Genomic DNA, 22,857 nt, shown 5'->3' with positions numbered 1-22,857 from the left:
TTGTACAAAAAATATTAATACTTCTAAACCCCTATTTTGTTATCTGTCTTTCATGTTTCTTTGTGTAACAGCTGGACACTGCTGTGCTTTAAAAAAATAAATATACATGTTTAAAACACAGACAAAAATAAATAAACAATACCAAATAGAAAGTGATTGTTTTTTTTTAAAGGGTAACCAAACCCTAAATCAACTTTTTTGTCTGTTGACCTCTTTAAATGGGGCTTTAAAAATGCTGTATGTTGGTCAATGCCAAACCTTTGACAAATTAAAATATACTTGTTTAATTCTTGAAAATATAGTCAAAACCCGTCTGTGTGCTGCCCCTACAGGTTGAAACGAGTCATCTGGACCCCACAAGAGAGCACAAGGGTTAAATAGTCCACCTCCAAGTATTATCCTAATTTAGAAACACCTTTTTGAGGTTGGTAGCTGCATAATGACACCTGTCCATCCCATACAATTAGTAAGGCTCTAATTACTAACAAGGCCAAGACCAAAGAGCTGTCCAAAGACACCAGAGACAAAATTGTCAACCTCCATAAGCCTGGAAAAAGCTCCCGAGCGATTCCCAAGCAGCTTGGTGAAAAAGATTACCTGTAAGAGCAATTATTATAAAATTGAAGAAGCTAAACATGAATGGAAGATCTCACCTCATATGGTCTCAGTGATCCTAAGAAAGGTGAGGACTTAGCCCAGAACTACACAGGAGATACTGGTCAATGACCTGAAAAGATTTGAGACCAATCTTTCCAAGGTTACTAGAGGTAACCATGGTTAGAAATCATGTATGGTATGGAAGAGTCCCTTGCTGAAACCAGCTCATGTCCAGACCTGTTTGATCCAGACGAGTCATGGAAGAATTCATGTGGTCAGATGAGACCAAAATAGAACTTTTTGGTCTTAATTCTACTCATTGTGTTTGGAGGAAAAGGAATGATGAGTACCATCCCAAGAACACCATGTGATGCATGGGAGTGGTAGCATCATGCTATGGGAGTGCTTTTCTGCATATGGGACAGGACAACTGCACTGTATTAAGGAAAGGATGATCTGAGCCATTTATTACAAAATTTGGGGGATCAACCTCCTTCTCTCAGTCAGAGCATTGAAGATGGGTCGTTGCTGGGTCTTCCAATATAACAGTGACCTGAAGCACACAGCCAGCATAACCAAGGATTGGCTCTTTAAGAAGCATGTCAAGGTTCTAGGGTGGCCTAGCCAGTCTATAGACCTCAACCCAATAGAAAATCTTTGGAGAGAGCTCAAACTCTGTTTCTCAGTGACAGCCCAGAAACCTGACTGATCTAGAGAAGATCTATGTGGAGGGGTGGGATCCTAAAGTGTGTGTAAACCTACAGAAAACATTTGACCTGTGCAAACACAAACAAAAGCTACTGAACCAATTATTTGCATTGATTTTATCAGATGTTGAAATACTTATTCTCAGTGGTGGCATACATGAATTTTAAAAATCACTCAATATGATTTCCAGATTCTTTTTTAGATTGGGTCTATCACAGTGGACAAGCACCTAAGATTAAAATTTCAGATCCCTCCCTGATTTCTACGTGGGAGAACTTGCAAAATCACAGAGTGTTCAAACACTTATTTGCCTCACCGTCTGTCACCCAGTGGTAAAAGTTGGGTTAACGAGAGAAAATAATTGAGAAAAGGCCTTCAGGCAAAATTGCAAGAATCCTAATAACACTTGCATCTGTATTAGAGGGGAAACTGTTAAACCTGTTTATAATTAAAAAAACAAGTTAATTAATATGTGGTTAAGATTATGCATTTAAATTTATGTCAGTTGAAGGGAGCTCAGATTTTATACTGTCCTTGTTATTTTGCATTCAAAGACAGAGATCTGGTATCGAGTATATCTAGTTGCAGCCAGGAAGGATAGCAATCGTGCATGAAAGTAAACAGCTTCAAAGAAGTGGAAAACTCTAAATCTTTCATGAAGACTGATGGACAGGTATTGATGAATTTAGGAGGATCAGCTGTGGCTTGCAGAAAATGTTTTAAAAATATTCATTTAAAAATAATTGCCTGTTTATGTTTTATGCATGTGAACAGGGGCTGCACGATGACACATTGGTTAGTGCCCCATATCCTGGCTGGGACACATCTTTGTAGAGTTCTCCTTGTTCATTTGTGGGTGCACTCCGGTTTTCATTTTGCAGTCGAAAAACAGGTTTTATAGGTTATTTGATGAGTCTAAATTGTCCTTAGGAGTGAATGTGATTGTGTGGCTCTACAACAGACTGGCGACCTGTTCAGGGTGAACCCTACCTTCGTCCAACAGTAGCCAGATTTGACTCCGGCAGTGAGTGACCCTGAAAGAGTCATTGGTTAAAAAATGGATGGATTGAACATCTTCTGGGTGCAGATGCGCAGTGCGTTTCTCTCCTGTAGGTCTCTCTTGTTGTTTTTGTCTTTGCGTGACTCTTGGACAGACCAAGCAAGGCTTACACAGGGATCCTCAAGCCAGGATCACCTGAGAACATAATAACGTTTCCAGTTTAGTTTAGTATGAAAGCTCTGCAGACTATCTAGAAAGCCAAAGAGCAAAAATCAAATGGAGTAATGTTACTAGCAGTAATGTCACTGGCATGCATGTTCATAGAGTGCATCTAAAGCAGTCCAAATTCTCCCTGGTAGGGTCTTCTAAAGGCAAATTGGTCTTGGATGACCACTAACTGCAAGAGCAGTTCAAAAGACCCAATATAAAAGACAATATCAACAACTCAACATTCTTTGTCAAGATTATGAAGGTAAGAAGCTATGGCTGGCTGGTACTTATATGTATAGACAGGTAAAGGACATGGTAGGTATAGGACAGTAGTTGAATGTGGAAGCCTCAGTGTCCTAATCTCCAACAACTAATGTTGTGTACAGGAAATGTATAATCCCACAAGTTTAACTATGCACACAACTGGCATGTTGCGTGCATTCTTGAATGCACGTTTAGTCCCTGGTATTCATACGTGTCTGTTGTCACCCGATACTAGCAAATGTCGGAAGAGAGTTGGAGCGAACTGTTGTAGTGGTGCAAATATTGCTACAGGCTTTTTCTTTCACAGCTCTATCCCGATACATGATAGACTCTGTGTCATATGATCCCAGCTGGGCACAAATCGCATTTATTAATTTCACCTCCATGATCAATTTTCAAACGATTGGTACTTCTGTGAAAAGGATTGAATTCTGCACGACCAAATCACAGTCCCTGATTGGTCAAAGGTCGACCTGGTTTAACTTCCAATGCATATTCATTGGCTGCACATAAAGCCCAATAACCAGTTGTAGAAACATGCATAGCTACTTGTGAAAGCAAGAGTCTTGATTGCCCGGAACGTGCATACAGTATATGTGCGTCTACATAAACTTTTCATTGGAAATGATTGTTGAAGTGATTGCTGTCAATGAACTTCCCCACAGAGCTGGGCCTCTTGATTTGAGGTGGTGTTTAGGTGGATGAGAGTTTGATTGCTTGTTCACTGCCAGAATTCAGATAGGCTCTCATGATTGTGTCTCATTCAAGAAAACAAACTGGAGGGAACCAAACAGCCCCGGTATGAAACTATCTGCTACAGTGACGCCATCTGATTCTTTTTAAATTTATTCTTTTATCAAACTTTGTTCCTCCCCACTTAATGCTTTGTCTGTCCATTGCCCATACATCCATCTCTGGTTTTGATATGCCGGACGTCTCATTTCCACTGTCTGATCCTTCCAATGCAGTCATACTTGGCATCCAGTCGGTAAGCTTTCCTACTGAATAAGAGCGATGGCAAAGACAGGATGCATTATACATGAAATGCAGGGTGGCAGACAGCACAGCACATGGCACCTATTTCACTGTGATGAGCCAGGGAGACTTCTATTAATTCTACTAAAGCATGCATGGTGTAGACGGCGCAGAGAGAAGAAATGAGATGCTGCTGAAGAGCCTTAGGGGGCAGAGCCTTTGAGGAATCCAGGGAGAGGGCAGGCACAGGGAAGACATGTTTGTTAAAAAATTCAGGCAAATAAAATGACAACTGAGAATGATTACACGCTTCCGTGAGTGCAGGTTGTGCATGGGTGTCAGTTGGTTCTGAAAGCTTTTAAAGTCTTGCTTTCATCTTTTAAGCACTTTGTACTCTGACTTGTTTCGTGGGGTCGCACAAAGCCACATTTGTGTGTTTGCATGTTTATTTGAGAGTGACAGGCGGTTGTGTGTGAGAGTCCAAGCAAATGCAGCATAATGAGAGCCTAAAGTAGCACACTGAGGTTCCAGTCACGTCTTCACTTGCATAGTTGAGAGGGTGCACATGCTTTCCCCATAGAAGACAAGCACACACATGCAAATTCACAACTGCTTACTTTAAAACGCTACATTACAAATTGAGCATTTAGATCACCGTGGTAATGTGTAAGACTACTACTTCTACTCCTGAAGTTCCAAAATAGCTTTAAAGACCCTTTCTGATTATGAAAATTGTGTTTTTGGTGTTTTTAACATATTCTTGTGGCATTTGTCTGATGATGGTAGACATATACAAATAAATGTAAACTTTAAATTGCCTTTTTTTTTAGGATTTATTTATTCAGATCATTCTGTATCTGAAAAAAAAAATATTGGATAAAGACTTATTTGGGATGTAGAAAATACAGAAAGCGATACCACAAGCTCCCTGCTCTTGTTTGGAATGGGAAGGGGGGGCGGGGTTGCTCCACGGCAACATTCAACTCAGAGGCACATTTCTGTGAAAGACAAAGCCAGGAGAAGGATTCACCAGATTTCTGCCGCTTCATCATTTCAGAAACGGTGAGTATATGCACCAGTATCGGCAAGCAACTGTTAAGTGCGAACACCTAATGTGGTATGAACCCGGTTTCATGCCTGTTGTGTACATAGCATTATACCGAGCTTGGTGGAGTTGATCCAGAGTGACAGAGGAGGAAGAATTCAACGGAAATAGGGATTTAAAGTGATTAAAAAAATTTAGTTGACTTGTTGACATGTTATGGTTGTCTTAATTCCCCTTATGTTTCATGAAACTAAATAAGCATCAATGTGTTACAGTAGGGAAGAGTGCATATTTAGTTTGTTGTTACTAGTGGTGGGCCAAAATATTGATATTACAATATATCCCAACCTTTAGTCCTGCAATTGATTCTCAATAGGTTCTCACTAAGTATCAATCTTCTGTTTTTGTTTGAAGAGGCTGTAAAACGTTTTATTCATCAATGTTTGGTGAGACGTTCTTTTGGAGGTAGATGGGGGGCATGCGTTTCAAGACTGTCGTTGGCACCGATATGCCTAGTAGCTACTTAAATTATTACATTTTTGTTCCGTTGTTTGCGACAATTTTGCGCAAATTAGTGGCACTGCTGTTCATGTTTATTTTTGTTAACACCGAATTTTACAGATAATTCAAATTCAATTGATGTTGATGCTTATCAAAGACAGTATTACTTATTTTAGCAATGTTGCACAAACGTGTCTATTATTTGTTTCACAAAATAAGACATATTATTGTGTTCAGGCTAAACACAATAAATGGGGATATATTTTCACCAAAAATATGTGTTCTTCTGGACATTTTGAGTTATTAGAGATTATTTTTTACCAATTATCGGAGTATCGCAATATTGTGAACCATGTATCGTGAACCATGTATCGTGAGGTACCCAGTGATTCCCAGCTCTAATTGTTATATCTATTCCTTTATTAGGATTTGCCTTATAAGATGAAATGTTCATTCTTTTTCTTGTATTTTAATTATTTAAATATCTACCAAAAGTGTGACTCAAGTCAAATATTATCCCACCGGCCCCACTGTTCGACACATTTAGTGAAGTTTTCTTTATTTCTACAGTTCACAGTGTACTTTTAAAGGGTGTAGCAGTGTACTGATGTTACTACTACTTTAGGTCATGAAAGGCTAAATCTTCCAGATTTGAACCCAAATGGCTTGAATTTTTCCTTCAACAATCACAAAATACGCATGACTTTTCCATTCATTGTGCAGCTTTGGTTGCTTTTGCAACATGAGATGAATTTCTCTTTAAGCTAAAGGTACTGATCCCTGAAGCATTTCCTGGTAGATCTTCTATAGCAGCAGCCACACAGTCTCCATGTTGCCGACGCACAGTAAAACTAACAGCAATTGATTCTTCCTATCAGCAAGACATTTCATTTACTGGAACAAATGCACTTGGGCTTTTGTTGTGTTTACTGGGCAGAGTGACAGGAATAATTATCTCAAGGTGATGCTGTGATTGTGAAGCCAGATGAAAAGTGAGGCGGTGAGAATAGGGGTGGCTTGCAGGGTCGCTGCAGTGAGGCTCCTATTTAATGGGTCCGACGTTTGCTGTAACTTATGTTTTGTCAATATGCCATGAATTCAGTGTCTTTGTGTTGTTAGATGCAAGCTTCAAGAAGTTGTTTAGATAATTGAAGAAACTTTATTTAAAGTTCTTAGTCATCCAAGACTGAAGTAATTAACCTTGAAAGTGGCTCTGGACCGCTCAAAGTTACAGAGCATTCTAAACGCATGCTTGTGAAATGCAGCCTAACCCTGAATACATTTTAATTATAAAGCTTGTAATATGTTTTCATATTTTGCCAGAATTGAGTAAAACTGAATCAATAACTGTGATGTTGTTGACACTCTGTCATTAAAGATGATTAAAGTCCCACTCCAAACATCTTTTGATCTATTTTAAAAGTGTTCCCAGTAGTCTTTTGAATATGATTATTTCAGTTTTGGCCGAAATTAAAAAGCATAGTTTTCTAGGTCATAGTTCAAAAACTCAAAAACCTGCAGCAGACCAATTGGACCTAGCAGCCACCATAGCCGGGCATTAAGGGATGTAAACAGAGTACAAAGGAAGCAACCGATTGTGAGGACTGTAGACTTTGTGAGGACTTCTTGTTCCAGAGGAGGGTCGTCGGGACTTCTCCCCTTCATGTGTCCCTGGGGAGGGTCGCCGGAACTGCTCTTCTTCACTACTGATCCTGAGGACGGGTTCTGATACCCATCACATCCATCTGGCTGCAGGACCCCTGAATGCTTTCCGGACTTGTTTTGTTTCTTCATGTCCCCTCCTGCTAAGTTTTTTGATTTTGGGCATCTGAGATCTGCCCTTTTGGGGAGGGGGACTGTGAGGATTGTGGACTTAGGTTGGGTTTTTGTCGGTTATTGTATGGGTTTTGAATTGTCCCTCAGACCCATCAGTTTCAGGTTTTTGTGACCCACAGCTGTCTAGATTTCAGGTAATTACCCTCAGTCTATTTACGTTTTTGGTTTTCAATTCTTCATTGTCATGTCTTCTGTATAGTTTTTGTCATGTTTCGGTTTACTTATTTAATGTTTTACTTTTCTACCACCTTGCCTTGTCTCCTGCGTTTGGGTCCTTCACCACCAGTTCCTCAGACCAATGAGACACAGCAACTCATTGAAATGTAGTCATAGGAGTGCAGGCTTGTTAAAACAACTTTTAACGTGATACACATTGCTTCTCACTATGTTTCCAAACACTTCTCAGCCGTCCTCATTAACCATCTTGCAGCATGCCTCCACTGTACCAAAGTAGCAGTAAAAAGTGTTGAAACTGACTTGTTTTTGTTTTGTTTCTTCATGTCCCTCCTGTTTAATCAACATTGGTCAGTGAAAATGAAGCTTAAAAATGGGAACTGTTGTGACGAGGACTGCAAAGCTTAGAACTTCTATTCTTTATATTATTTCTTTTGTTGCTTTGTCCCGGCTTCAGAATTCCTGGCAAAAGACTGAAGAGATCATTGGTCATGTGTTTTTATTTATTTTTTGTCTTCCTTTTTTTTTTTTATATAGACTTTGGTTCAAAGCAGAAGTGTCTGGTTGACAGTAGTCTTAATACAGACCAAACGCTAAGTTCAAGACTCCATTTGGAAAAAATAAAGCAGACTCAATCCAAACCAACAAACCTTTCCAGTCTGATGCACCCTAAGGCTTCAGGTTGGCTAGTTGGAAAAGTTTGATACTGGTCTATAGTGCTTCTAAGCATAAAGACAACTGAAAGGAATATAATTAAATTAATATTCAACCAACAATCAGATCGAAGGGAGAGATTATGTTGTCTTGTATTATTAAATGAAAGAGTTGACCTCACTACAATGAAGGAGACAAAAGAGGGTCCAAATTGATAATTTAACCACATTTTTGTATAAAGACAAAAATAACCGCTGGTAAGGTGCATGTACGACTAAGATCAGCCTAAAATCAGCCTAGCATCACCTTTTTTAGATTCCTTCCCAAATTGTACTGATGATTCATAGCTGCACTTCCGGTACGTCAAACAATACCTGGAACTAAAACAACAAATAGAAAAACACAATAATCCTGATGAGACAGAAGTCTGTCTGACAACTCACGCCTTAAGTTATAAATCTTACAGCAATAGAAAAAAATATTTTTTTAATTGTGTTTTTATAATTAAAAGCATTAAAACTCCAGGTACCCACAGGAAATAAATGCCAATTAAATGTTTATGAAACTTAAAAATAATATTGTTTCAACTGTAGCTGACTAAAATAAAATATGTAATTTAGTGAAAACGTTTCTATTCGACTGAAAGCTGCATGAGATCGGAGCGCTAATGAGAGCAGGTGTCACACCAAAACTGCTTTGCCTAGAAGATACTTTAAATCTCACTTTAAATATTTCACTTCCTTCCTAAAAATGTTTTGCCTCGTTTATTTCATAGATCAGAACGTTCCTCATGCTGCTAAATGGGATAAACTGAGTCGTCCAAGGATATTTTGTTATCTACAAAAGCTTAGATGGAAACTGCAATCCGATGCAATGTCAAAACTGTATTTTTCACTGAAAGTCATTATTCTGAGAATAAATTGAGAGCTGTGATTAAAAGTGTGTTTTTTTCTGGCATTTTGTGTGACAAATGAGATCCCTATGACGATGATTTCATGAAGGACTGTCGTCGGATTGGCTCTGATCATCCGAACGACTTCGTTTTTCCAACCTCGTTCTACTCTGTCAGCGCACACAGCCGAGCCGTGCTGCTTCAGAACTAAAAAGGACACCAAGTGGATGCGGGTAAAACAAGAACAGAGGGAAAAACTAAAGCGAAACCAAAGCACAGACACCATAAAAAGTGCATTTATACTCTGCTGAGGTGCATTAAGCAATGGGAATCATTTTCATCGACAGACTAAAGGTCAATAAGGGGATATGGAGTAGATCCAAAGTGCCTCCTACACTTTTGCCATGGCGGTCACAGACGAAGACAAACTGTGGTGCCAGCTATCAGTGCACACCCACTAGAGATCACTTGCCGAAGATCAATGTGAACTACTCCTACTCGCTCCATGAAAAGTCCATAAAGGTGATGAGCTGCTACTGCTTGCCAAGTCTTTACAAATCAAATGATATAATTAATATTACAAAAAGACAAATAACCAAAAGAGAAAATTTAAATTTGGCCAGCATACAGTAACTTTTGTGTGTGTGTGTGCACAAGCTGAAGTAACACACTGAAGCTCAGCAAAACCAATTGTCTACTTTTTTATTTTATCTCAAACACAGCTCAGCTGCTGCTTATGATACAAACTTTATCTTGTTCCACATCAAAATGTTTTTAGAGGTCTTTTAGTTTTGATTTTGCTGTTTTTAGCCAAAATGAATTGGGACATAGTTTCTGCAGAGTGGCAGTGGTTCATTAGAAACACGCCTCTAAATTGAGGAAGACATTTGGAGCAGAGTAAGCCTTCCTCTGCTTCCTGTCATCCATTTGTTCAAACGTTTTCCCTCTAGCTCACACACTCTAACCTAACATGACTCATGCAACAAAGATAGTGAGTAATATCAGAGCTATCCAGTTGTACAGCTCAGAACAGGAAAACGAAGACGTGCATGGATCTATTTGTCTACAAGTGGATGCATCAGAATGGAGGAAGCTTGTGCCCCACCCAGCATATATTCTACATCACAAATACGATCTTTTTTCAAATGGCAATTATTGGTCTGCTCCTGATTAACAATAATTTAATTAAGGGAATACTCAGAGACTGAAATTTAGGCCTATTTTCTTCATATATGTCCCCCATCCTCAGAAAAAAATGCTACAAGAAGAATAAATAACAATAAACTTGTTCAGTAGACATAGACCAGGGGTGTCAAACTCAAGTCCACGAGGGCCGACGTCCTACTGGTTTTCCAGAAATCCTGCCTCATCTGCTGCTGATTACCTGGATCAGGTGTGTTTGGCCAATAAGGAGCTTCAAAGGCAGGTTGGTTGGAAAACATGTAGGACACCGGCCCTCGAGGCCTGGAGTTCGACACCTGTGACATAGACAATGGACCAAAGATATAGACAGTGGACGCAAAAACATTTTTGGCACAAATGGAACCCCATACGGCCCAGCCTCAGCCAGACTCTGCCTTCAGTGGTCCCAAGGTAAATTGAGTTTGAGATCCCTGCTATATAACAACATTACCCATGTGTATTGTTTGGTTTCTTTACTTTATTACATTTATTGACTATACTGTGCGAGAACTAGACTACATGGCGACTTACGTATTCTAAACAGGAAGTACCCGCCGGTTCCAAGAATCCAAAATCCCATAGACTTCTGTTAAGAAATAAATAAGTATTACTCAGTCATTCTATTTGTCAGAATAACCATTCTTGCTCAGATTCATTTTAACATGTTCTTGGTGATCCTAATTGTATTTTTTCGTGATGCAATTTTTTCAAGATATTAACTGGCCAATCAGATGTCTCATGCTGAACGTTTGAAGGATTTTATCAAGATGTTTTTTTAGGGATATGGGTGTGGACTTCCAACAAGCTTACCCTTGGTCGGTGGAGTTGTTGCCATAGGAACGTTGACTCAGACGAATTTGGACCAATCACCACTTACTGATTAGTTGTCATATTGTTTTGGGCTTACCACCTGCACTAAAAGCATGAAGCTACGTATCATGGTGTTAGCGGGTTCCTGTGTCCCCATCTTGATTTGACCCAGCTGACTGCAATTATCCAATCATTTTTGGGCACTATTTAGGGCGTGCCTTCTCCAGCATTTACCGCCAGTTTGTTACCTTCACTGGTCTAGTACTTTGGCCGCTTACCTTGTTGTTTTCTAGTTCAAGTAGTTCCTGTCCCTCGTCTGCCCTGCCACTCACTACTACTACTACTACTACTACCACCACTACCACTACCACTACCACTACTACCACTACCACTACCACTACTCCTGTTTCCAGGATTATCGTCATCAGCACCGTCATCATATGAGCCGACCTGGGTCCAACTTTTTACCACTGCAGTCTGAACCCTGCCTCCATCCATGCCTCGTTCCTACACCACGCACCTCTGGATTCTGTCATTCCATCTGCCACTCCAGCTTCCAGTCATCAGACAATAAAAAGTTTTCCATCCCTCATCCTGCATTCCGTGATCCTACCGGGTTACAGCTTCTGGGTCTGGTACGCCTCATCCCGTTTCCATGACAATACGTTTACACCACCCTCTGCGACACACGTTCAGGCAGCCACTTCCAAATTCTATGTTAATAAATGTGCATTCCGAGCCTCCACGTTCCAAACTCTCACGTTCATGTGTCCCTACACGAGATTTTACAACCATTTTCAGGCTCAACGTACTCTACATTCAGCCATTGAATGTTTGTGGAAAGTTAAACCAGATTGAAATTTGACCAATTAGGCACTCAGATTTGGTAGTTAAGATTGGAGGCGTCTCTTTCAATTAATGGAAGTACAACCGTTAGAAAATTGACCAGTTGAGGAGAAATGAATAATCATGTTTTTTATTATTTGATTATTTGACACCAAGTCTTTCATATATTGGCATAGAACTATGAAAGAAAATGCCTGGAGAAAGATTCATGAGATTTGCACTGCTTTGGAATTTTCTGGCATCAGGTAATGAAAGTCCAGTGTAACCACCATTTTCCAAAACATTTGTTCAGTTCACATTACATGTAATAGTCCTTCAGTTGACATTTCATAAAATGAAGAAAACTTAACAGACTGTAATAACTTGCATTTTTTTATTTGTGAAGCTTAATGAGTTTATTTGTCCAGGTTCTTTTTTAATTCTTTTCTAAAGAATTTCTCTTTGAATAAATGAGAATCTTAGCTGCAGAATTTCAACCTTCTTTCTGTGACCATTCTTTTGTTGAACAACTCAAGGTCTTCTTTCCTTGAAAAACCTTTGGAAGATTAAATTTCTAAGACCATTAAAAAAAAAGTATTTTGTATTCTGACTTTACTTCTAATACTGATAACCATTATAGTCAATGGACGTACACAAAATTAAACTAAACTTTTTAATAATTAAAGAAATACTTGAATCCTATATTGTTTTTAAATAGATCTTGCTGCACTTTCTGTGTACTTCAGTATTGCAGTGGCTTCTGTGGCAATAACTATTAACTATAGTCTCCCTCTATAAAGAAAGAGAGGAAATTATAAATTGAATCAACACAACAGATTTTTTTTATTCCTAAATCTGAGTCACCAGCTGCTATTGCACTACACAAATAAAATTACCTGGATCCATTCTGTGCAAGACTACAAAAAGTGCAAGCTCATGACCTTTCCTATAGACGCCTTTTAATAAAACATATTGAATTTTTGGGCACTGACACCTTTAACTCCCAAAATTCTAAATGAATTATGAGCCGCATGGGCTGACGTGTTGGTGCAGCAAAGAAGCTTTTAGGATTCCAAATAGAAAATGAAAACGGGGGATTTTTGCCGCAGCTAAAACATTTAGCAACGTGCCTTGTGTCACCTCTAGCGTTGACAATTAGACTAATGAAGCAACATTGTTGTGTTCAACCAGAGAAAGTGAATGCATTACAAATGAAGGGGGGGGGGGGGTTGATGGATACTCCGTGAAATGATGCAATTGTTTTTGGTGCATATACCGCTTGCATCATGTTGGTGGGAGAATGCATGAAGGTGTCTGGAGGCAAGATAAATCAACCGTGTCAAAAAGTCTGCAGCAAGGCTAAAAGGCTTCATGTTCAACAGACTACGTGTGTGTTTGTTTATATCTCTCCAATTTCCTTGCTTAGGGTTGTACTGCAGAGGCCAAAGAAAACCAGGATAAAGTAGAGGAAATCTGGGCTCTGAGTGATGCAGGTTAAAGCTCTGCAAGAATCTGAAAAGTTACAGTTTAAGCTGCGCATTCCCACTCCCAACTCATCATATATGGACGTCTGGTTCGATTGCCCTCCGCGTCACCTTATGACGTTTTGAGCGTCCCTACCTTTTTGTTTTTTTAAGTGCTGACTGTTACGATTACATCACGGGTCCCCAATTCTTGGGACGTGGTACAGGACGGGGTAACAGATGCATAACCGGTATTAGGTTAGGGGTACCGGTACCCCAACGCAGTTCCGGTCTATGTCCCAAGGGTTGGGGATCCTTGATTCGCATTTGTGGCCTGGTCGGACCGCTTGGTACCCAACATGGCCACCATTTTGGGACACCCAAAAGCTTTAAGACAAACGCCTCTGGACCTCGCCGCACTGGGACCGTGGAGTGAAGTGTTGACTGTGCCCTCTCTCCTGTCCGTGGGCCCTTCATACTGGCGCGACTGTCAACCAAGGCCCTCTGGTAGGAGCATACTGGGTGTTCCCAGTCCGCTCTGACTGTGTTGCGCCTCCCTGGGCAGGGAATGGCCTATATGCAAAGAGTCTGCAGCAATGTTGACTACCCACCTGGCTTATTCATAAACATGGACTGAGGTAGTGCTGGGCAATATGACAATACTTATTGTGTGGGCAATAGAAAAGTGTCCATTGTCCCATTTTTTCTTTTTATTTGTTTATTTTTACTGCTGAACTTTTGTGCAAAAAGGTGTTTTCCTATTAAGAAACTTGAAACTGTTGTGCACTTAAAAAAGAAAAAAGTTTCTCATTTGCAACTATTTAGCTACATGTTACTTGAAGAAAATAAAGCCAGGGAAATGTGATAATGACAATTTCAGTTATTCTCTGAAAAAATTGACAAAAATACTTTATTGGGGAATATCGTGATATATGTTGTTATCGTGACAAAAAATGTATCTTTCATGATATAATTTTTTTTTCCATATTGCCTAGCACTAGACCAAGGAGTCTAATAGTTTGTGTAATTCTTAGTCTTTGTGTAGATTTTAATATAATCAAAATCATGCATCACGCTTCTCATAGAATAACGTGTTTATTTATAGTAAAGTTTGAAATGTCGTTTATCTGTCACGCTTTCTACAAAACCATTAATACCTCGGCCTTAGTCTTATTCTTGTGATGGTCAGTTTTAAAAATCAGACTAAAGTTAAACATTTTATGATACATTTACTGTCTCTTCTAAGCTTTGTCTCATTGTTTATGTATCTGGTAAAAGGCCAGCATACCTTCTTTAGCAATATAACTAATCGTCACTGGCAACATGTCTGGTGTTGAAGTGTCAGCATGCTAACTATTGGGCAGTTTGGTTCTTTCAAGTCGTTTCCTGTTCGGATACTTCTGCTCTTTCCATGTTATTCTCAATCCAACTCAGGTCATTTGGTATTTTATAGTAATTTTGTTACAGTAATACAAATTCCTCATAACTCTGGAGTTTCTCTGCTCTTTTCATTTCAAATGACCAAATAATTTAGTATTTAGTTTTCATCTGCTATCCTAACTAATAATTCTGCTAATAACAAATAGCCACTTCTATTTTGTTTTGCAAACAGCATAAAAAGTTTTCTGACCAAAGCAGGAACAAGGAATAATTCTAAAAAGTTTCCTTATTTTCGATCCCAACTACTATAGAAAATTGGTTTCATTTTCACTTTGTGCTTTTTTTAGTTCTTGGATAATAGAGGTCCCTCTTTCATTATTCCCTCCACCAGCCTCCTTCCTCGTAGCAGCAGCTAATTGCAGCTGAGAGATTTGTGCTGGGCAGTCCCTCCGTGGTGATGTGGGCCTGAAACCCATCAGCTTCATTTCACACCACAGTAAATTATATAAACCATTCATCAGTTTTTGAACACGCCTTGTAAATACAAAGCCTGCGTGTTGTACTCACTTATACATATGTATTCGTCCCTGTACACAAACACATATTTTCTCCAGCTGCACACTTTCCCAGCGTGTCTCATTAATCATTTCTGCTGGTGTTATGACAGCTGGGCAGGAGGGTCTCTGACAGTGGCTCACCTCTTCTTGTCTTCCGTGGCAGGAATAAAAATATTCCTCCAATTGGGTTCCCTAAAACACTGCATTCTGTCCTTAATGAGGAAGATAAAATGGATTCACTTGATTTCTGTAGTTGAGGCACATCTTTCATCATTCAGACAAGATGCTGATGGTCCCTCGTGAAGAGCTGATTTTTTGTGAAATGAGGATTTTCATAAAACGAGAATGGAACATTATTCAGCATACGGATTTGGAAATGCCAAGGTGTCAACCAGCCCTGTGAAAAAGTTAATTTGACGGTTAAACCGGAAACGGTGTTGCTGTACCACCATTCTCTACATATTCTTTCATAGGTTTCTCTGCAACTAAGCAATCATTTTGCTTTTACTTTAGTTAAAGTACATAAAAAAAGGAAGATAGTAAAAATGATAAATAAAACGCATGGGTGAAATTTGATCTAAAACTCATATTTTTCACTTTTCGACACAGGGGTCACCATAGAAAACCACATGATTGGCACAGGTGGTTTGGCAGAGAGTTTTACGTCAGATGCCCTTCCTCACACAACCCTGTATTCTATTCAGGTTGGGGACCCATATAGGGAGAATCTATGGCTACATAGTTAGACAGTAATGTGAAGGGTCTTCCCCAAGGTCCCACACTGGATGAAGCTTACTGCACCCCTTGGGAAGAGAACCCAGATTTCCTACACGCCAATCCCCAACAAATTGAGCCATTCAGCCGCTATATTTTCTCTAAAGCTCATAACTTGTGTAAAAATACAAATGTTTCCATGTTATTATTATCACTATCTGTTATTTTCAGCCTATTTCCACAGTGACTTTTACTGAAAGAGCCTTTTCGTTTCAAAAAAGACATTACATAAAGGGTGGTGGTGTCCATGATAGAGCAAACATGGCGACCATTTTCCGCTTTGTTATGACTCCACGGGGTCCAGCTTCAGTTCTAAGACATAACTCCTCTCCTATTTGTTATATTGCTTAGCTGGCTGTTCCTTTTGTTGCTGCTCCCCTAGCAGACTACAGCAAACAAGCATGCTGGCAGCAACAACTGATAAAACATCTGCTGCTGTTTCTGCAAATGTTACAGCAAGTACAGCCTTTACTACTCCTGTCCTGGTGTAGTGATCAGTGAGTCAAGTCCAATTCATGTTAAGGACGAGGTACAGGTATTTGTTTGGATGACTTTTTTAGTGGTTGCCTGTTGTCATGCATGCACTTGTAGATGACTAAAGCCATCTTCATTATCCTCGCTTGAGCTAGTATCTGGCCCAAAATTAAATGGGTGTATTTGTCCTCCATCATTTAAGGGAAAATCGAACAGATTCTTAAAACAGGCCCTTCAGTAGGGCCACCTACCAAAAACAGGCTTGTTTTGGAGGTCAAAGCTAATATCTCTGGTATTTCATGTGTTAACCCTTGCACTATCCAAGGTGTAGTTGACATTGGGAGTGGAGTCATCTGGACCCCACAAGACAGTGCACTGAACTTCTTTTTTCTCAGTGAATTTTGATTTTCACTGGTGTCCATGAGAGACATGAAATCCTGTTCACCGTCAATGTAAGGCTGGGGTCATCTGGCCCCAATAACATAGGACAAGAGTTAAGAAGCAGCTGATATACATAAAGTCACACAACACTCTCTCATACTCCTGTACTCCTTTCTTGTTACTCTTGAAACAAGCAACGGTAATCAGGTCTTTTGCATGGGACACAAGGTAAAGACAACAGGGAACAGCAGAGTCCCCTGGGGTGCTCATGGATCTTTTGTTACCAGTCCTAACAAAATTTCTGTTTGTGTCCTCAATACCCCACTTTAGAAACATTGATCCTTAAGTAGATCATGGATCTCCATTTGGTAGGATATGCTCAAAACATCTAATCAAGTAGTTGTCCAGGAAGCCTCCAAACCTGTCCAACAGTAGACCATCTTTTTCTGGTCGAGACCCATGAAAACATAGAACTTGGACCTCGTTCCCATAAAAAAATGAACTTCTTGCGACCTTTGGCTGAAACTGACATCATCAGGGCACCAATGTGAAAATAGACCACGCAAGTATACCTGGGGTCGGATCCTCCCCCCAGAAGATCCAGTTGGACTTGAAAATACTCAAAAGAATGTCAGGAAAAGTTGGGTGACCCTGTCCAGTAGGTTTTGAACAGTCAGTCACTTATGCTCAAATTCATTTTTACAGCTATGGTTATAAGAAACAAGTCCTATAAGACTGTCACCAGCCTCCCTTGATACTTGGTAAAGCCCTTCTAAATATGTTAGTTAAAGACTGCTGAGAGCACAGACAACTTTAGCTTCACCATTCAGCCCACTGTACAAAATCTTTCTTAGTAATGGCTTAGTCACATAAACCCGTATGGGGATTGAACCTCACAGGTGCTGTGGATTTTTGGCTTGTAGAAGTGTTTGTTCTATTTCTCGATGGTTAAAGTCAGTTTCCTGGAACTGGGTACTTGAGAGTCCTTTACTGTTGCCCAAGTCATGCTGTCATTGCCACTTGTGGTCCTTGCTGTGAGTGTCTTCCCATAGGCCCACAACCCATTGGAGGCGCATTGTGTTTCACCTCCATTGACAATGCAACTAGAAACCAGCTCAGGGGCCTTGTGAAGAGTTTCCAGCCTGAGACTGGAAGGTCGTGAGATCAAAACCAGGATCGAGTCATACCAAAGACTAAGTAAAGTAAAGCATTGGGACCCAATGCTTTACTTACTTGACACTCAGCATTAAGGGGTTGGATTGGGGGAGGTTAAACCACCAAATGGTTCTGAGTGTGGCTTTTTCTGCAGCTCACCGCTCCCCCGGAGATGGGTCAACAAATTTCACACACCTAGGTGAGTGACAGCTAATGGAACTTTAACTTTAAAATAAAGCCTGGACGTAAGTCACTGGCTTTCAAAACCTGCTGGACATGATCACCCAGCTCTTTTGGACAGGCTTTTACCAGCCTGGCTAACACCCTGTCTGACCACTTTGCTTACTGCCAGGCTCTACAGCGCCTCACTTGAAGTGCACTAATCTGAACCAAGGATACAGAGGTGGAGAAGTCCTGCAGATAATAGGGATACGAGTGACGGAAACAAGGCAAAGGAAGTGTGGCGGGGGTTCAGACTTTGACAGAGGGGAGTCAGACAGAAAAGAGGGACCAGGGGTGAGAGGAATAGCTTGCTCTATTATTGGAGAAGGGGGAGATAAAGGTGATGTTGGTGGGGATGGATCACCTCCCAGCAGATGATTCCATGCAGGTGGTGCCAGAGGAGAGGAGAGGAAAGGAGAGGCATGACAAGTGGACTTTAAACCTGTTAAAGAAGGTGTTGAGCTTGTTTTTTCTCTCAACACTCCCAGTTACTCCAGCCTTCGTCTCACTGCATCCTGTGATAATCTTTATCCCCTCCTACACTGTTTTCCCAGTCACAACAGCAGCAGGCAAAACATTAATGATGAACCCCCGAACTGTGCATTTAAAGTCCCACTCCAATTATCTTTTGATCATTCCCAATAGTCTTTTCATTATGATTATGCTGTTTTTTAGCCAAAATAATAATAATAATAAGGATAATAATTGCTTGTTTTCTAGGACATGGTTTCTACAAAGTGGCAGTAGTTTGTTAGGAATTCACATCTGAGTTGTGGGCGACACTGTTGGTGTGGAGTAAGCCTGTCCCCACTTCCCATCAACCCCTTGTTTATATTCCCTTACAGCCTCTCAAAACTCCCATCAAAAATTACTGGTGGAACAAAAATAGCTGATCTATCCGGCTGTAAAGTTTTGTGCCAAATGCCAGCTTTTGGAAAATGAAGACGTACACGGATCTAGTCGTCATCGGGAGCTGCAGTTGTAGGTCCTACAAACTTTTTCTAACTGAATTTCTTTTGTCTGCTGGTGAGTCAGTGATTTGAATTAAGAAATACTCAGAAATGCAATATTGGCTCCTGGGAACTCTCTGGGTTGCTAGTAAAAAAGTGATCACAAGGAAATGGTTAGAACCTCCTTCAGTGGAAGAATGAATCAATGGAATCCACAATATCTACCTAATTGAAAAACTATCCTCTGCCCTCAAGATTCAAAGTGCCAACTTTTATGAACAATGGACAAAATGGACTGAGTATGTCAAACCAGTAACATCCAACTTCTTCTGAATTTACAATATCAAAGTGATTAGAAAGACTGTGTAGCCTCATTTATTTTTTGTTTTGTTTAAAAATTTCTCTTCCTATTTTGTTTTTTTGTTAACACGATGGTGTATTATAACAGCTGAAAACTTGTCAAAGAGAAAAAAATGCAATTTTTAGATTATTTTTTCTTAATTTATACAGTCCATCATCAGAATAATGCCACGAGTACATGTTAAAAACAACTCAAATACTATTTGATAATGATAAATTAAACATAAGAACTTTTTCCCTATTTTTTTTCTTTTTGAATATGAGTTATGCCCAATCTTAGATAACTTGTAATTAATTAGATAGTATCTTCTTTTTTTCTTTTTCATCTTGGCTGGTCCCTTCAGGGGTTTCCCGTCTATCCAGCCCACTATCTGTAACCTCCAAACTCTTACAAACCATCCAGATGTCCTTCACAACATCTATACGTTTCCTCTTTAGTTCCTCACCAGCTAACCCTCCAAGTCTCACGAATACAAAATCTCCCATCCTAAAGTTTACATTTTCCTTCCAAACGGCAGTCTTCACATTTTTATGGATGCTGGACAGAAATTACACTGCAGAGTCCACATTTTATTAGATCACATCCTGATTAGTTCCAGTAGATCATTGTATTATGTAAAGAAACACAATAATGTTACTGTACGGGTAAAACTTTAAATTTACTTCATAGGATACTTTAATCAAAGGAATGAAAAAGTGGCATTTTATAAACTAGAAGACTGCATAATATTCACTGTACAGTACATTTTTATGCATTAACTTCTATTTTTTATGTTTTTTGTTGTAGAGTTTCTGAGACAAATGGTGCTATAAACTGAAAATGTAAATGAAATCTTACTTTTTTGTTAAATTTGTATTTATCTATTTAGTTTTATCTTTTAATTATTGCATGCTTCTGTATTAACTTTATTGTATTGATCATTCTCTGGCTCTCCCTCGCAGCGCCTCCATTGTGAAATTACCAGATCAAGATAAATTATTTGCTCTTATCTGATTTTAATCCCAAAAAGTTAATTAGAATTTCTGTTACCTTCATCAGTGCCCTTTAGGGTAGAAAATAACTTAGCTATGCCGGATTTTTTTCTTTCCAGCGAAATCATTTTTGTCTGTGCATAAATATTCATGACTCACATTTACATTTCTTTTTTTCCCATACGTCTTTGTTTGTGCCAGATTTTTTCACTGACCCCTCCACCTTTGTACATAAAATTGAAATGCTCCTTTTTTATCCTATTAGCATCTAAATCCCACTCGCTCCTAATAATTTCACTTTACTTTAATCTTTAAATTAATAGTACAGAAGGAGCAGAAACATGACCATGTTTAGACAGATATAACACCAAATCTAGCATTTATCTTGCAAATTAGGAAGACAAGAGCAAAGTATATTAGATAAATTAAGCTGGTGTAATGGGTTATGAATGAAGAAATGGAAAACAACAATTAATATGGCTATTTCTACAGGGTCATTTCAGACCAGGATACTGACATATTAAGTAGCACAGAAAGCATGGAAACAGGAAAAACTGACAAAATAGGATAAAAATAAAAAAATACCAACACATTATTCACCATCTTGAATAAATAATTACATAGATTTATATGGGAAATTATATATTGCATCTCAATATGTGTTGTGCATTTTTAAGTACATTAAACATAAGTACTTAGCTAACAGCAACACATTTCAGGGGATATAATCAGAGTTATTGTTTGCTTTTCCTCAATGATTGCAAAGATTAGTCCAGAAACTATAAACATGTTGAATAAATTAAACTTTTTTTTTTAATACAAGTGGGGTAGAAAGTTACCAGTAAAATACTATATAAAGTAAAGTGTATTTGACACCTAAAAGAAAGGTTGAATCTATGTTGTGAGAGCGTTGCATCAGCCTGAACCAGTGTGTTGTGTTATTGCAGCTGGCTTGACAAATGAAAGACTGAATTCAGGTCAGTTGTTTCATTAACCTGTAGGGGGCTTGTCCTGTGTGAAATCTGACTAATAATCAAAGAACTATTTTGTGCATTTAATACCTATGAAAACCACTTTGAGGTAAAACTTAATGATTCACATCATTTTATGTCATATTTAACATTATACACTTATGTGTGTAATTTGAAGATCTTTGTGTTTGGCTAATTTCATCTGCAATGTAAATTCCCAGGAGGAAGAAACAAATATGATGAAAGTCTGGGGTTTTCACAGAAATATGGTTGTTCTCTTAATTTAAGTCATATTGTTTTGAACAGTTTCAACTGGGATATTTCATTTAAATGCTGCAAGTTATGTTTATTTATACTACATTAAATTAAATGGTTTACAAAGCCTAATGGATATAAAGCCATCGTGGTCTGAACCTAAAATCGCTGGTTGGATTATCCTTAAAAACTCAACAGTTTGTTCACTACCAGTAAAAGTGGGAAATTTGTATTTTAAAGAGAAGTTATAGGTACTGTGAGTAAGCTAATGTGTAGAGGTGTTGTACTTTTTTTTTTACAAGTTACCAACACGGTTGAGAGTTGGCGTGGTCACAGTAAGGTTTGTTTTAGCGGCATCAAGCTGTTTATTTGTACGTGTTGCAAACAAGGTTGGGAGTTACAGGTATTGTGAATACGCTAACGGTTGTGGCATAGCTAATATGTAGCGTGTTATAAAAACGTTGTTGACTTACTGGTTCAATCCATATTCTTCCACTTCTCCCTTCCCCTATATTTAGCCCTCCAAACGGAGAGAGTTATGAAAAAATAGTGTCTCATAATTCGGACGTCACTTTAGTTTGAAGACGTCACAAGAGTCGCTGTACAGCTAGCATTAGCGCGGAGCTTTCAAAGCTCAAATATACATAACAGTGGTTGCATAACTTCAAAAAGGTCATGGTACAACCATAAGTCATTACTTATATATAAAATTAAACTTTTGTGCTTTAGAGCGCACCCACGTAAAGAAGTTTGCTTCTCCTCCGCGGCAAAGTGCGACGTGGAACCTCCTCGTGAAGGGTAGGGAGAAGGGAAGAATTCAGATTTGGTCACTGTGAAAGGAGTTGGTAAAATTTGACTGACAAACTTATTTCTGACTCCTTTGTCTGGGTTAAAGTACCTTATAATTTGGGGGACATTTTATATATATATAGTTAAAAAAAATTGAGCATTCATTGATAGTGCATTTTATAATCCAATGTGCCCCACAGTGTGGAAAAAAAACTGTAAACTACAGTATATTAACATCACAAGATTTTAGATTATTTTTTTATTTTTTAAGTTTTGTGGCCAGTCACAGACAAGTAACATACCACCCTTACTTTACCATATTTGTTTGCTAATTTTATAAATCTGTAGTCAGGTGATTCAGTGTCACCAGAATATAATGACTGTGTCGCATACATGTATTTAATATCAAAGTTCTTTTCTTTTTTTTTTTGTTTTTTTACCTACCTTGATTTGTTAATTTTCCTCCCCGAATTGGACTGTA

This window comes from Oryzias melastigma, linkage group LG19, assembly GCF_002922805.2.
Source record: "Oryzias melastigma strain HK-1 linkage group LG19, ASM292280v2, whole genome shotgun sequence".
Taxonomy (NCBI): domain Eukaryota; kingdom Metazoa; phylum Chordata; class Actinopteri; order Beloniformes; family Adrianichthyidae; genus Oryzias; species Oryzias melastigma.
This window is presented reverse-complemented; position numbering follows the sequence as displayed.